We start from the raw sequence: 15,779 nt of genomic DNA on the forward strand, positions 1-15,779 counted from the left end.
ATTAACTAAGGGGGGTCCTTCATTCCTCAAAAACAATGAGGGTCCCGTGAGGGTAGCAACCCCTTTTTTTGCATGTGAAGGTTAGGGTTAGGCTGCAAGGGAGGGGGGTTAGTTTTAGATACAAGGCAGGGTTAGGCTGTGAGATGGGGAGGTGGTACTTGTGGATTATCATGGCGCCCGATTTTACTACGTATGCAAACGTAGTGAAATTGAATTGCATCGCATGCCATTATTGTATGGCATGCGATGCGATGAGATGCGATTTTACCTGTTATAATGGCATTTAATGTACTATACCATTAAATGACATATAGGGCCAAATGTAATAGGGTGAGAGTTTCAGAAAGTGAGAGATTTTTGGGAGAGTTTTCCCATTTTTTTTAAAGCGGCAATCCCGAAGTGTGGTGAGCACAGCAGAACGCGTCCGCCCGACCTTTTCATACCCCCACTATCCACGTCGGTGTGGAGTTGATTTGAATATGCCGGCGTATTATGTTACATGTATTACACATCCCCTCGGCACGCTTCGGGCTCGGTGGCTCGATGCGCTCGCCACACTATATAAGATCAACTCCACGCCGACATGGATAGTGGGGGTATGAAAAGGTCGACCGGATGCGTTCCGCCGCCCCGCGACAATAATGGCATGCAATGCGATTTTGTATCTGACATGATTTTTGTAATGTATTCACTGATAGAGAGCAGTGAATACATTACATAGGAAAATTGCATCGCATGCCATACAATAATGGCATGCGATGAGATTTCACTACCCTGAATAGCCCACTATGCAAATGCCGTAGTGGGCGCTGTAATAATACACAAGTACCGGGGAGGTTTAGGTAGTGGGGTACAATAGTTAGGTATTAAGCACTAGCAGATAGGGTTAGGCTGTGGAGGGTTATGTTGTGGGAAGAGAGCTAGGGTTAAGGGGGGTCAGTGAGAAAAAAGTATACTTACCTGACTCCTGTTGGCACAGGTAGATTGATAACTAGGCAACCTAGGCACCTCCCTAGGGTGCAGCCTCCCAGAATCCAGCCTAGAGGTGGAGGGAAAGGCGCAACCCTCTGATCGCATCAGCCGGGCCCTGCATGTAGCACTACTCTTCTGAGGAGGAAAGTGACACCTGTCTCAAGGCTGCAGCTACACGAAGGATAGAGGAAGGGGGGCACCAAGTTCTGCTATTCACGGAAATGTAGTTGGCGCTGCTAAATGGTGCTGCCGCCAGGTATCGGGGGACCCGCTGGGCCCCTCCATTAGATCTGGGCCCAGGGAAATTAGTACCCCCTTCTCTCAGTGCTACTTTACTTCTGGAATTATGCTTCAGACAACAAGGTAAAATCTGGAGTCAGTGTGGATGAGATTTAATAGGATGAGAGATTTAGAAACCAGCTTGATTTTGCAGTGTAAATGATTGCCGCTTTAAAAAAACTGGAGATTTTTCACCAAATCTCTCACTTTCTGAATCTCTCATCCTATTAAATCTCGGGTGTGGTATGTGACTCTGACAGTTGGGATCCCGACAGTCATTATCCCGACGTCGGGATCCCGACTGCCCAGAGTCAGACAGCATGGCGAGCGCAAAAAAAGCCCCTTGCGGGCACGGTGGCTCGCTACGCGAGATACCTATTCTATTCTCCCTCTATGGGGGTCGTGGACCCCCACGAGGGAAAATAGCGGGTGGCCGTTGGGCACCCGGCTGTCGGCGTTTCGACAGTCGGGATACCGATGTCGGGTAAATGACTGTCGGGAACCCGTCCGGCACCCTTAAATGTCATCCTGTGTGTGTAGAGGATGATGAGGCTGGGTCACAGGATGGAATGCTTTGCTGGCTTGGGATTGGCTGATCTCAGCAGTCAGTCAGCTGCCTCATCCCTATTGTCTTCATAGGGTTAATCTACTAAAGCTTCTAATATTGAAAAGAGGTCATGTTGCCCATAGCAACCAATCAGATTCTGTCTATCATTTTCTAGGATGGCCATCGATGGGTTTACCATCGATGGCCACCATCAACAATAACATTTCTGGGTGTCATTGATCATCTGCATAGGAACCAGTAATGTGCACAAGTGCAGAGTTTGATTCCCCAGCGGAGACTTTCACGAATGTCAAAAACTCCACCAGAATATCAGAGAAAAAACTCACTGGGATAGCAATTATTGCCACCGCTGCCCCTGCAGGTTTTACTTAGTTTTTGGAACAAGAGAAAAAGGGACTGCTATGTGGGGAGCGCACTGAAAAATAATTGGAATCATAAAATGTAACCTTTATTATTTTATCATTAATATTCCCAAATTTCCTGTGTGGGAATTAGGGTTGCAGCGAAAAATAGAGGTTAAAAACATTTACATACAAACATGTACACACAATGGGCCTTATTCTGGTTGGTGCGGCCGGGCCGTACGCGTACGTCCCGGGTTTTTTTATGATCTGCGCATGCGTACATTCGCTAATGCGCAGGCGCGAACACAACGCTTACGGATGGGTCTCTACGTGCAAAAAAACCTGTACGCGAGTGTACGGGCATTGGGGGCGGCATAGGGGCGTGTTGAGGGGAGCGGCCGAAATAATGAGGGAAAATGGGCGTAAATATGGGCGTACACGGGGGTGTGCACCAAAAATGAGCGGTGCTACTACCGCACGATCGCCTAAAGCACCGTTCATTTCGGACACAAAACAGGCGGCCGCCAACCGCCATCTCAGACCACCCCTACAGATACCGCATGCCAGCGTGCGCCTGGGTTTGCTAATTAACGCTGATTACTACTCAAACACATACACCTGAATGTAATAAGCAATGCTGCAGTCTATTAAGTCCAAACCATGATTTCACTACCTGCAAGCCACACACAGCACTCAAACACATTGGAAGCTTATCTTTCTATACTTCTCTACATTTAAAGGTTTGTTTAATTTAAGGTAAGAATCTTTTTAAGACCTGCTTATATATGCTAAGGTAGCTATTTGCTAAACAGTTATACACATTCACTACGTGCTTTCATAGACTTTACACAGTAGCACACTCAATCTACACAAGTCGACATGTGTCAACGTGTTCACTCTAATACAAACATAGGTTTTGTATTTATGATACAATAACATAAACCACATCTAACACCTACAAAGGATGTTTCAGCAATGTTTGAAGCCCATGACCACTATTTTGCACACAATCTTTGTATAGTACCCAAAATACAGAACTGTACCACTATCTGATCTGCTATGAATTGGATTTGACTACACTCTGGATGTAAGATGCCACCAATCACATTATTGCACTCACATCTCTCTAACAAAGGATTCCTACATCTGCTTATGACACTGTAAAATCATATATATTTAAAAACTTATACCTGTTTGTTCACAAGCAATTTTCTCATGTTTGGCCGATTCACACATCTTTTTTTAGGGAGGACACATATGCATTCCTACACAAATGTACCTTTTGACCCTTGTTTGTCTGCCTCACCCACTCCATAAGGAAAGCATTGTTCTGGACCTGCTTTTACCTACTACTGTAGGAGCTACCTCACCTGCACACAAACTGCTTTCTCACCTATTAAGTTGCTCTGCACATGTGCTGACACAAACTAATTAGCAGGGAAAAGTTGGATAGGAACATGGGAATGGCCATGGACAGGGTTACACATGGGAAACTTCTACCACACTTCAACAAATGTTCAAAAATACCCTGGTCAGTAAGTACACATAAATCTAGTATTTGTTTCACACAAGAAATTACACATACAACAATTTTGTTTTAATTGGTAAAATAAATTTATTTGCTGTTCAGCATCACAGCTTATTTGACACTTTCATGTCATAAATCAAATAAACAAATAAAATAGACAAAAAAAATAAAAAAACAGCCAGAACAAGAGGTTGCATATCTCCAAACATGTGTTACCCTGCAAATGCAATGGTGAAAGAAATGGGGACACCAGAATACGTACTGCAACAACCAGGGTGAATACTAAGCAAGATACACACCACCAAAAATTTATCCTGCATTTGTAGAGGTCAAAATAAGAACTTTAATGCCCATGGCACGAAAATGGATCGATGGCCAACTCAGGAAGTGGATGTCCAGTGCAATTTAAACATTTGGGGTCCAACCACAGAGGAAGTGAACCAGGTCTCATTATTTGGGCCCTTTTTTCCCCCTTTTAGATGGGGCCTTGGGGACAGGGGCCTTTGGCTCAGATGGCTTGCGGCGTCTTCCCCTAGTGGACACAGGAGGGTCAGCAGAGGTGGAAGGTTGGGGAGCAGCTTGGGGTGGGCCAGCAGATGGGGGATTGTCCCTTAGGGACCTTGCGGTGGTCAGCAGCTCCGCAAGAATGTCATTCTGGCGGCTGAGGTGTTGGCCAATGCTTTGCATGCCAGCCGCCAGAGTGTCATTCATGCGGTTGAAGGCCTCACACTGCTGCCTGTTTGTGGCCTTCCAATCCTCCAAAAATTCCCCAATCTGCTGCTGACGGAGCGCAGCATCCACCCCTTGCTGGTCGATCCTCTTCAGCATCACCATCATGCTCTCATCCCATGTCTCCTGTGGCTGGGGCTGGGGGTGTCTTCTTGGTGGAGGCTGGACCACTTGCTCCACCTGTGGCTCTGCAGAGGAAGATGCTGCCGGTACATCCTGGGTTTCTGCTTCTGCTAGGATAATAATTGAAAACAATGTCACCATCACATACGCACTAAAAAATATCTTTCAAAATACAATGCATTACTGTGACTTACCATCAAAAGCAGCATCAAAGACCTCCGCCGGGAGCTCACTGTCCATATTGGAGATCCCCCTGACCTCGGCCACATCAATGACGTCCAAGGCGTCCTGCTCCAGGGGGGTATACTCCAAATTATCGGGCATAGGACCTCTCCCGGTCTGAGTTAGACATGTTTGCAGCAATTCTGGCCTGCATCTGACTGAATATTTATATGTTAATCTCCCGCCATGGGGGCGTATATTTTTCCCCGCAATGTAGTTGCTAATTTACGCCGATATTTCCCGCCGATAATTGCCGCTTAAATTACGCAGGTCTCAACGCACCTGATCAATCACCTGTATATGCACATACACAGGTTGTGGAGCATTGTGTGCTACATCGTGAAATGTGTGCACCTGTCATTCCAATGATGAGTGTTGTCAGCTGGTATCTGTTGGAGTTTGTGTATGCTTTGTGAGTCACATTTCAAAACATCACGTTATAATGCTTTCCTTACATATATAATGAGTATGAAATTGTCATACACCAACATGTTGCATTGTGCCCCTTTTAGCAGCGTATTTATTAGTAGACGGTTGCGTGTATTCTTTTACGCACACTGTATATACAGTTCCTCTCTATACATTGAATGCATGCTGTTGGTTATGGTGTGTGTATATCGGAACGGTCCGCGTAAGTTTCTATTCGCATCCAGTTTGTTAATGTAAGAAGGATTAATAAAGTTAATACTAAACAAACAATTTTTTACACCAATCAGCAAGCACCAAAAGTGATATATGTACCTGCAATTAATAACTGCGCCATTGCCACTATGACTTCAACCAGGGCTAGGGTCGTTTTCTACCCAGGAGCTGTTGGCCTTGGTTGAGGTCATGGACCGGCGCCTGGGGCCCAGGGGCCCATATGTGTCGAACATTGACAACCGGCGGGCCTATAATGCTGCCCGCCGGCTAATCTTCGCCCGGACCGGCGTTGACAGAAGCCTGGGCCAAGTTGAGCGGCGCTGGTCTGACCTGCGCCGGCGGCAGCCAGTGTTGCTATCTTCACTTCGCCGCCATATTGCCCGATGTAAGTTTTTATTTACTAGTATGACTGCGTTTTTTTGCAATGTTTTCTGTACTTTTTATAAATATGTTCCTGAGTATGTGGGTGTATATGGGGTGTATAGGGGGTGTATAGGGGGTGTATATGGGGTGTATATGGGTGTATAGGGGGTGTATAGGGGGTGTATATGGGGTGTATATGGGGTGTATAGGGGGTGTATAGGGGGTGTATATGGGGTGTATATGGGTGTATAGGGGGTGTATATGGGGTGTATAGGGGGTGTATAGGGGGGGGTTTAAGTAGTTGCTCAGTTTTTGGGTGTAGCATATCAATTAGTTTGCATGATAAATGTCTGAAATATAACAGCAATGATAATTTGGAAGGTTATGAGCATGACTAATGTGAATTTTTCTTTCCCCCTTTTTTATGAAACCCAATCTTCGATTTCTATGCCATCAACATGAACATTTCAGCACGGGCAAGAGCCCGCATAGAAGACCGGGAGCAGGCAGCCCGGGACCAGGCAGCCCAGGAGCAGGCAGCCCAGGAGCAGCCGGAAGAGGAGGAGGAAGAGGAGGAGGAAGAGGAGGAGGAAGAGGAGGAGGAAGAGGAGGAGGAAGACGAGGAGACAATGGGTCAAGCTGGGGCCCACCAAATTTCCCCATCCCCTTCCCCCACCCCCTCCCCAACCCCCACCCACACCCCTACCCCCACCCCCTCCCCAACCCCCACCCCCTCCCCAACCCCCACCCCCTCCCCAACCCCCACCCCCACCCCCTCCCCAACTCCTACCCCCACCCCCTCCCCACCCCATTTCCAACCCCCCTACACCTCTCCACCACCCACCCCCAAACCTCTCCAATCCCCACTCACACCCACTACCAGTATCCAAAGTCCTATCCCATCCCCCTTGCTCCTGACCCCGTGAACCACCGCACACCCAACCAGCGGCGACCAGGATGGCTCAACTAGCCGTAAGTAAATAATGTGTCTAATGTTTACCTACACATTTCTACACATAAACAATCACAACAACCACATATGTGTATCCAACATCAACATTAGTTGCAACATATCACTGCAGGGCGACCATGAGGTGTGGCCTGTCCTTCTCCAGGAACAAGGGTCCCCTTGGTGGTTTTTTGGAGTGTGGCCATGCCTCACCCCTTGAATAATTGACATAACAGTACATCCAATGAGATATCCGACATTAGTGGTGTTGTAGTTATGTGGGTCCAGGTGTTGGGTAACTCCAGTTCCCAGCATGATGTGCAACATAAATTTAGAGATTGTTTTGTTAATAGTGTGTGAGGCCATGCGGATGCATGCTTTACAAACATAGCTTTAGGCCTATAATTTGTACAGCAATGTCCTAAATTTAAAATAGTAAGGAGTGCTTAAGCCGCAACAATGTCATAACCCTTAAATAGCACAGCCTAATTGTGAGGTTAGAGGAGAGTCCCCCAAAACCAAACTACCAATTGGGATACAGCATACATTCATCCAAGAAGGAGTAATTTAATTAATGTTATTTACTATGTACAGTATGTGTGTGTTAACATATTATTTTTTAGTACTGTGTTTACAGCAGACCCATCTTCAATGTAGTTTAAAAATGTATGTGGCCTTCACACATAACTCACAACTTTTTATTATGTACAAATACAACAAACATTTGTGTATGTTATATATATATATTTTTTTTTTATCCCTTCACTACAGACACTGAACAGCACCAGAAGGAGGTGGCAGCAATAATTCGGGAGATATTCCTGACCCTCCTGTATTTGCACATCCTTTTTGCCCAACTGGAGGCCCGCATTTAATTTATTTTTATCCCCCCCCCCCTTATTATGTTTGTTAAAAATAAAAGTTTATATTCTGTTATAAATTGCCTGTGTTTTTAATAATAAATATGTTAGAGGGCTTGTAAGGGTAGGTACATACAGATGTGTAATGTAAGTTATATTTGTAATTTGAGGTGAGGGGTAATGATTGATGTGTGAATGTGTGTGTTTTTGAGTAAAATAACACATAGTGAAAATGCATGAATGTTTAATGTTGTTCGATTAAAACATCACACATAACATCAGGGTAGGTATACATGTTACACATTTTGGACAAACTAATTATGGACATAATTTAGTACATATACAGAAACACCAACATAACTTGATTTAAAAGTAACAGCAATATGGGGACACATAGATAGTGATTAAAATGCCACATTAGAACATAACAAATATACATGTAATGAGGGTTAAAATGTTGTTTTATTAGGGTCTTTATTAAGGTAGACAATTGAGTTAATAGAAAACAATAATTGAATAACAATTAGAATAATTAATTAATTGTCTGATTTGTAGTTGAAAGGCAAGATTTGCAGGTCCATATATGTGAAGGGTATGCCAGCGTGCACGGACGTACGCTCACTCTCACGAGCGGTGACATAAGCTGAGTTTTCCATTGAAAACAATAGGGACCCGTCCGTGCAAGCTGGCGTACGCTCAGATCTCCGCAAGAAGTCGGTGGGAAGATGGACGAGAGACGTCCGTAAACGGTGGCGTACGCTCTGTTGTACGCCAGTTGTCGGAGTGTAAGGGCTGGTCCGTCCGTGTACGTTAGCGTACGCTCAATTGTACGCCACTCCCCTTTGACGTTGTTTCTGGCCGTACGTATGCGGCTGACTTGTGGGTGGACTTAACCCCAACGGCCGCGTACGGATAGCGTACGTTAATATGGAACGTACGCACGTTTGGCCGCTACGATCAGAATAACCTCCAATGTGCTCAAAGAGAAGAATAAAGTGTTTTAAAAATACACTTGGATCCAATTTGAAAAATGTTTGTTGAGGTTCTACTGGTGATGTTGTGTCACGTATAATTGTTCTCTTCTCGGCGAACAGCTATAACAGTGTAGTGTGGTTTGTGTTAATCTCAGATGTTATCCAGATTTATACAATATATTTTATCCCTTCAAAGGTACATCTGAATCCCCACCGTTTATTAAGGACGGTCTTTTGGTGCCACCTACTGGTGGTTAATCTTGTTGCACTAGACCTGGGTGTATTTGTTAAACAAGACTCCTGTTAGAGGTGTATTCAATTCTCCACCATTTATTATTGATCTTTAAGTGCCACCTACTGGTGGTTTATTGTATTGCACTTGAATTTCAGTGTAATAGCAGAACTCTTATTGGAGGTGTACTATGATCTCCACCATTTATTATACTTGGTCTTTTAGTGCCATCTACATTATTATCAAAACATTTCAGTTAACAAACATTTCAATTGTAATCACAAGCCAACGCAAGCGTTTCACTGACTAACTCAGCTTTGTCAAGGCCTTGACAAAGCTGAGTTAGTCAGTGAAACGCTTGCGTTGGCTTGTGATTACAATTGAAATGTTTGTTAACTGAAATGTTTTGATAATAATGTGATGTTAGTGTAATAGTGCGCTATAAAATTCCACCCAGGTGTTAGAAGTAACACAACACCGAGGGTGAAGCAGGGAGTGATTATCCTTTAGGTGTAAATCAATTAGATTAAATCGATCTGGAGGCAACAAGGGGAAATATAAACCCTGCCACAGAATACACAGGGTATACCTACCTTAGCGCATAAATACACCCAGGCAATATATTTACCTTAGTGCATGAGTATACCCAAGCATTTTACATATATACTCCTCATTATTTTTGTGTACAAGTGGTTTTGTGGTTCCCAAAATAATACCTGAATACAGGTGTACTTTCTGGAACCCCCCCCCCCCTCAAAAAATCAGAGGTTTATTAAAACAATCCTGTGTGCAGAACTCACTGAAATCCAAGTGCAACATAATAAATCACTAGTAGATGACACTAAAAGACCAAGTATAATAAATGGTGGAGATCATAGTACACCTCCAATAAGAGTTCTGCTATTACACTGAAATTCAAGTGCAATACAATAAACCACCAGTAGGTGGCACTAAAAGATCAATAATAAATGGTGGAGAATTTAATACACCTCTAACAGGAGTCTTGTTTAATAAATACACCCAGGTCTAGTGCAACAAGATTAACCACCAGTAGGTGGCACCAAAAGACCATCCTTAATAAACGGTGGGGATTCAGATGTACCTTTGAAGGGATAAAATATATTGTATAAATCTGGATAACATCTGAGATTAACACAAACCACACTACACTGTTATAGCTGTTCGCCGAGAAGGGAACAATTATACGTGACACAACATCACCAGTATAACCTCCACAAACATTTTTCAAATTGGATCCAAGTGTATTTTTAAAACACTTTATTCTTCTCTTTGAGCACATTGTGTGTACATGTTTGTATGTAAATGTTTTTAACCTCTATTTTTCGCTGCAACCCTAATTCCCACACAGGAAATTTGGGAATATTAATGCTAAAATAATAAAGGTTACATTTTATGACTCCAATTATTTTTCAGTGCGCTCCCCACATAGCAGTCCCTTTTTCTCTTGTTCCAAAAATATTGCATGCTCGACTGCTGGGAACAGCACCCCCTTCATCGATAAGATTATTTGGGGCATCTCTCGAAAAAAACTCGATCTATTATTTTTGGTGTGCAGATGTGCAACAAGCTCCCTTGCGGAGCCAATGATGCTGAGGTTTTACTTAGTACATAGTGGGGCATAATATCTTAAAAAATAAAAATATCCACAGGGAAACAGAATATGAATGCATAGGACCCTAAATGATTAACCCCTTTCAAAATTGAAATTTTTTATAAGAATCGTAATTTTTAAGTTTTCTTTACTAAAAATCATGGAAGTGCAGCAGGGACATATTCCTGCCATATACAAAAGGACCGATTCAGACCTGATTTCAGGGCTGCAGCCCTGTGATCAGTTAGGCCCTGTCTGAGTGATAGCCAGCCCCTGTAAATGGTTGCGAATGGCTTTGCAGCTGTGCAAATAGGGAAAAATCCAGTTGCCATTAAATGGATTCCCCCCTCCCCCCAATGTGCAGCACCACATAACTCATTACTTACTCTGCGCTGCCGTGGGGAGATCAGGACTGCTGATGATGTCACAGGCCCTCCCTCCCAAATGTTTTATAGTAAAAAAAAAGAAAGAAATGTGCCAGCGATGGCTGAACAATTAGAAAGACCTGACGGTTTCTCAAAAATTTAACAATTTATTTTATACATATAAAAACAATCAAGAAAATGATAAAACACATTAAATGAAATGAGCACAGGATGTTTTTGCTAATGAATTGCGGAGCTCCACAAGTGTGGAATTCTTGTGTAATGATGTTAAAGTTATATTACCATCTGCTGTTGTCTGGTGTAAGGGCTGTAGGCACCAGAGGGGGAGTGATGATCAATTCCCATGTAGTGGTTCCTTGGTTAGGGACACGGATGATCTGAAATTATCCTCCAGAATTCCTTTCCATAATCCATCTGAGTTTTTCCCCATTAGTGCTAAAAGTTCCAGCATGGAGTCCTTTTACAAAATCACGTTGGAGGACTTTAAAGAACTATGTATAAGAGAGCAGAAAAAAACATCAGACCATCTAACCTAACTAAAAAATAAAAAAATGCACTAAAGGAGTTACAAAATGATGATCAGCTCGTCATTAAGGAGGCTGATAAGGGGGGGGGGCGTTGTCCTCCTAAATAAACAATACTATTTAACAGAGTCTTATAGACAATTACATGACCCTAAAATATTGGATAAAGACCCCACAAATGAATTTCTGAGAGAATTGGGAACTCTGTTGGATAGTTATTTACTCTCGGGAGTGACGTCTAAGGAAGAACACAGATTTCTCTTACCCCTTCACCGCATCACTCCCACTTTTTATTTTCTTCCTAAAATACACAAAAGCCTTTCTGCACCACCCGGGCGTCCCATAGTATCCGGTATTAGTTCTATCACTGCTAATTTGTCACATTATGTAGATTTCTTTCTTCAGCCCTATGTTCCGACCATGAAGTCCTACATAAAAGATACAACTGACCTATTGACTAAATTAGAACCCATTGTGTGGAAGGAGAATTACGCCTTCCTCACATTAGATGTCAATGCCCTGTATACTCACATACCCCACCAATTAGGGTGTGAAGTCATACGGAGGAGACTTATGAGGGACGAGTCATTGGGATCGGAACATAGGGATTTCATTTTGGATAGTATCACATTCATCCTTACTCACAATTATTTTACTTTTCACGGTGATTATTATTTACAGACGATGGTGACGGCCATGGGGACCAGGTTCGCACCCAGTTATGCAAACCTATACATGGGTGAGGTGGAGGAGACCCATGTGTGGGGGAGCAGCTGGGGGGCGGACCTGGTCTTCTATGGCCGTTACATTGACGATTTGATTATTATTTGGGATGGGACATTCATTCAGCCTCACAGTTTGTTTGTTGACTTAATTCTAACCCCTATAATTTATCCTTCACTCATACCTTCAACAAGACCTCTGTGGACTTCCTGGACGTCACTCTCGAGATTTGTCAAGATAAAATAATTTCTTCAAATGATATCAAACCAGTAAATACAAACTCATATATTCATTATAAAAGTGCACATCACATCCCTTGGAAAACCAACATCCCCAAGGGGCAATTCATGCGTCTCCGCCGAAACTGTACAAATACAGATAAATTTATCTGTCAGGCTCAAGCCTTATCCACGTCCTTCCGTGATAGAGAATATAAGGAAGACTTGATACAGAATGCCCTTAGTCAAGTTTTGGGAATGGAAAGAAAAACTTTACTGAAACTCAAAACTCCAAACAGCAAGAAAAACCAGGGAGGAAAGGAGATTGCATTTATAAGTAAATTCAATAGTTGTGCAAAAGATATAAAAAACATAGTTCGTCGTAACTACAGAGTATTGTTACAAGATAAAATAATGTCTAATATTATCCCCAAACAACCTGTCGTAATTTATAAAAAGAACAAAACACTCAAAACCATATTAGCACCCAGTCATCTATCAAAAAATAAACCCGACACTACTAATAGAACAGAGGACCGTATGTCATGGCTCCCCAATAAACCAAAAGGTTTTTTTTAAATGTGGGAAGAACAAATGTACCATGTGTAATCATGTTCCTAAAAACAACACACCCGTGATCATATCACCTTTGGACCCTCCTTTAGTATTAAAAAGTTTCATAAATTGTGATTCTACATATATTATATATCTATTGAAATGTAGTTGCAACTTGTCTTATATTGGGAGAACAACTAGGAGTTTACGTACCAGATTTATGGAACACAGGAGAAATATCCTGAAGGGTTACATGCAACATAGCGTCTCTCGCCATTTTAAAGCGGAACATTCATCAGACCCTACCTGTTTGAAAATCATAGGTCTCGAACATGTTGCATCTACAGCACGAGGAGGAGACAGGTACAACTTGCTATGTAAAAGAGAAGTGTATTGGACTCTAAGATTTAATTCCCTCCATCCAGAGGGTCTAAATGAGACAATAGAATTAAACTCTGTCCTCTAGACTTCTCTTTCCTTCAGAATAAGATACACATATGTCTTTATTCATATCTTAGATATATCCCTTCTGTAAACATAAATTAAAAGTGGAAAATCGATGTACCGATTTTTTTGATCGATGCACTTATTATCGCATAGAATCTCTATGTATATATAACATTTATTCTATCATCTCGTTGTTGTAAGTTCTACCACACCTGTTATTAACATTGTTTAAATGAAATAAAATTAAATGTTTTCTAACTATACCAAGCCATTTCTTAATATAATACAAATTGAGCTACCAATGGTCTGTATCCTGAATCCCTCGTGGTGGATTCTGTTCCGGGTGGTGTTTTTAACACCACAGCTTGCGTTTCATCCTGTTGCTTGGCAGCGGGTGGACCGCTGACGAGTGTCTTCCACGTGACCGGGCTCGCGGCGGTCCCCCTGTCTGACTGGACGGCGGGCGGGACGTAGGCTCAGATGCAGGGCGGCGCCATGTGACGCGACATGTGCCGCGTCATAGAGGCACCGTCACCTAGCAACGCGGCAGACGCTGGCGGGGACACGTGAGCTGATCTTACCGCCCCGGATCGCCGATACCGGCAATCGGCGATGGGTGGGGGTCCCACGGGCACCCCAGTCAGCACAGGAACGCACCATATGCTCCATTGATTAATTTAGGATGACCCTTCACACCCGATTGGTATATGTTCCTTATCCTCATATGTTTTTCTGTTTTAGGTCACGTGACCAAAAGGTCAAAGTGTAATGCTTCAATTTTGTATACACTTTATAAGTGTTTAAAAATGTTCATAATATCTTCAGACTGCCTCCTATAATATTAAACTATATAAATATCCAGACGGTTCTCTTTTTACTATGCTATGATTTTTATTTTAACATGTCAGTGTATTTTAAACATGAGCACCTATGCACAGATGCATCTAATGAGCAATTAGTTCTTTGCTGCATAAACTGAGCCTAGAGCTCACTTCACACACTTGCTCCTGAGGAAGCCGGACAGTAAACATCTGGGGAAACGCGTTGAGCCACCTGAAAAAAAGACCATCTCCCATCTGGTACAAGTGATGTCCCTTCTCCCACAGACGTCTATATTCTCCTAATTTCATTTGGATTACAAATCGTGTTATGGGATTCAAGCCAATTCCTAAGTATCCAGCCTAAAGGAGAAGACGCCCAAATAGGGAGAATTGCCCGTATCCCCAACCAGGGAACCACTACATGGGACTTGATCATCACTCCCCCTCTGGTGCCTACAGCCACACTTGTGGAGCTCCGCAATTCATTAGCAAAAGCATCCTGTGCTCATTTCATTTAATGTGTTTTTTTATAATTTTCTTGATTGTTTTTATATGTATAAAATAAATTGTTAAATTTTTGAGAAACCGTCTGGTATTTCTAATTGTTCAGCCAGCGCTGGCACATTTCTTTCTTTTTTTACTATAAAACCTTTGGGCTTGACAACCCAGTGCCAGCAGCTGTTGATAGCGCACCACCCATCTAGGTTTCCTCCCTCCCAATGGCCAGGTCCCCTGCGTTTTTGTGCAGCACTCCAACAAATGCCAGCTGGCTGTCAATCAGTCAGCGTACAGCCTTGGATCACAGGCTGTCACTGCCAGCGGCTGCACGGAGGGCTCACGCATGCACACTGCGGACCATGCGCATGCACAGTCTTCCGATAATTGCCAGGGCTGCGAATTTGTAGTCCTGCGATCAGGGCTGAATCAGCCCCTAAATGTAACTCACAGGGACATCAGTAGTGTTAACTGCTGTCTGCGAATTACATTCCAGGAGTATCAGAGAAGTCTCTCAAGTTAGTTAAATACTCCTCCTGAGGATGTGGCCATGTGGGTGTGCACACTGTCAGCTACTAGAGCCAAATGAAGTCTATGGAGCGTATTTAATGTGTGCCGGAAAACACGTGGATCAGCGATTCGACAATTTAGCGCCCATTTTCAACAATTCAGATAAGAATTTTGAAGCCAAATCTGCATGGGGAAAAATGCTTCTGAAGATTTCCGCATTAAATAGGTACAGTACATGCTGAAATTTCCAACTGTAATGCTGGCACACTTTGAATTCCCTCTATGTTAGGGAAATCATAACATTCCTTTCCAGCAAGTATACCTCCACAGGGTTACAGTGCTTTATGGCATCTAAGTATCACATAAATTAACTGAGTTTAGTGTACAGGGTCCGATTGCGGTCCCTAGTGACATTAATGGGATGATTAACAATCATTAGGTCAACAGTGTCAAGGTTGACACATGAAAAATGTCAACACATGAAAAAAGGTCAACAGGGGAAAAGGTCAATGTGAGTTTTCATGTTTTCTTGTGTGTCTATGTGAAAATAGATCATCATTTAAACCGTATAAGAGGATCGCATCCCCTCGCATGCTTTGGGCACAGTACTTCAATGCGCTCGGCACATTATTACATATTCTCGCTCTATGCCCACTGGAATGGTATGAACAAGTCAGTTTTCAAAAAAAATCTTGAAAAACTC

Source organism: Crinia signifera, chromosome 1 (assembly GCF_055691185.1).
Source record: "Crinia signifera chromosome 1, ASM5569118v1, whole genome shotgun sequence".
NCBI lineage: Eukaryota > Metazoa > Chordata > Amphibia > Anura > Myobatrachidae > Crinia > Crinia signifera.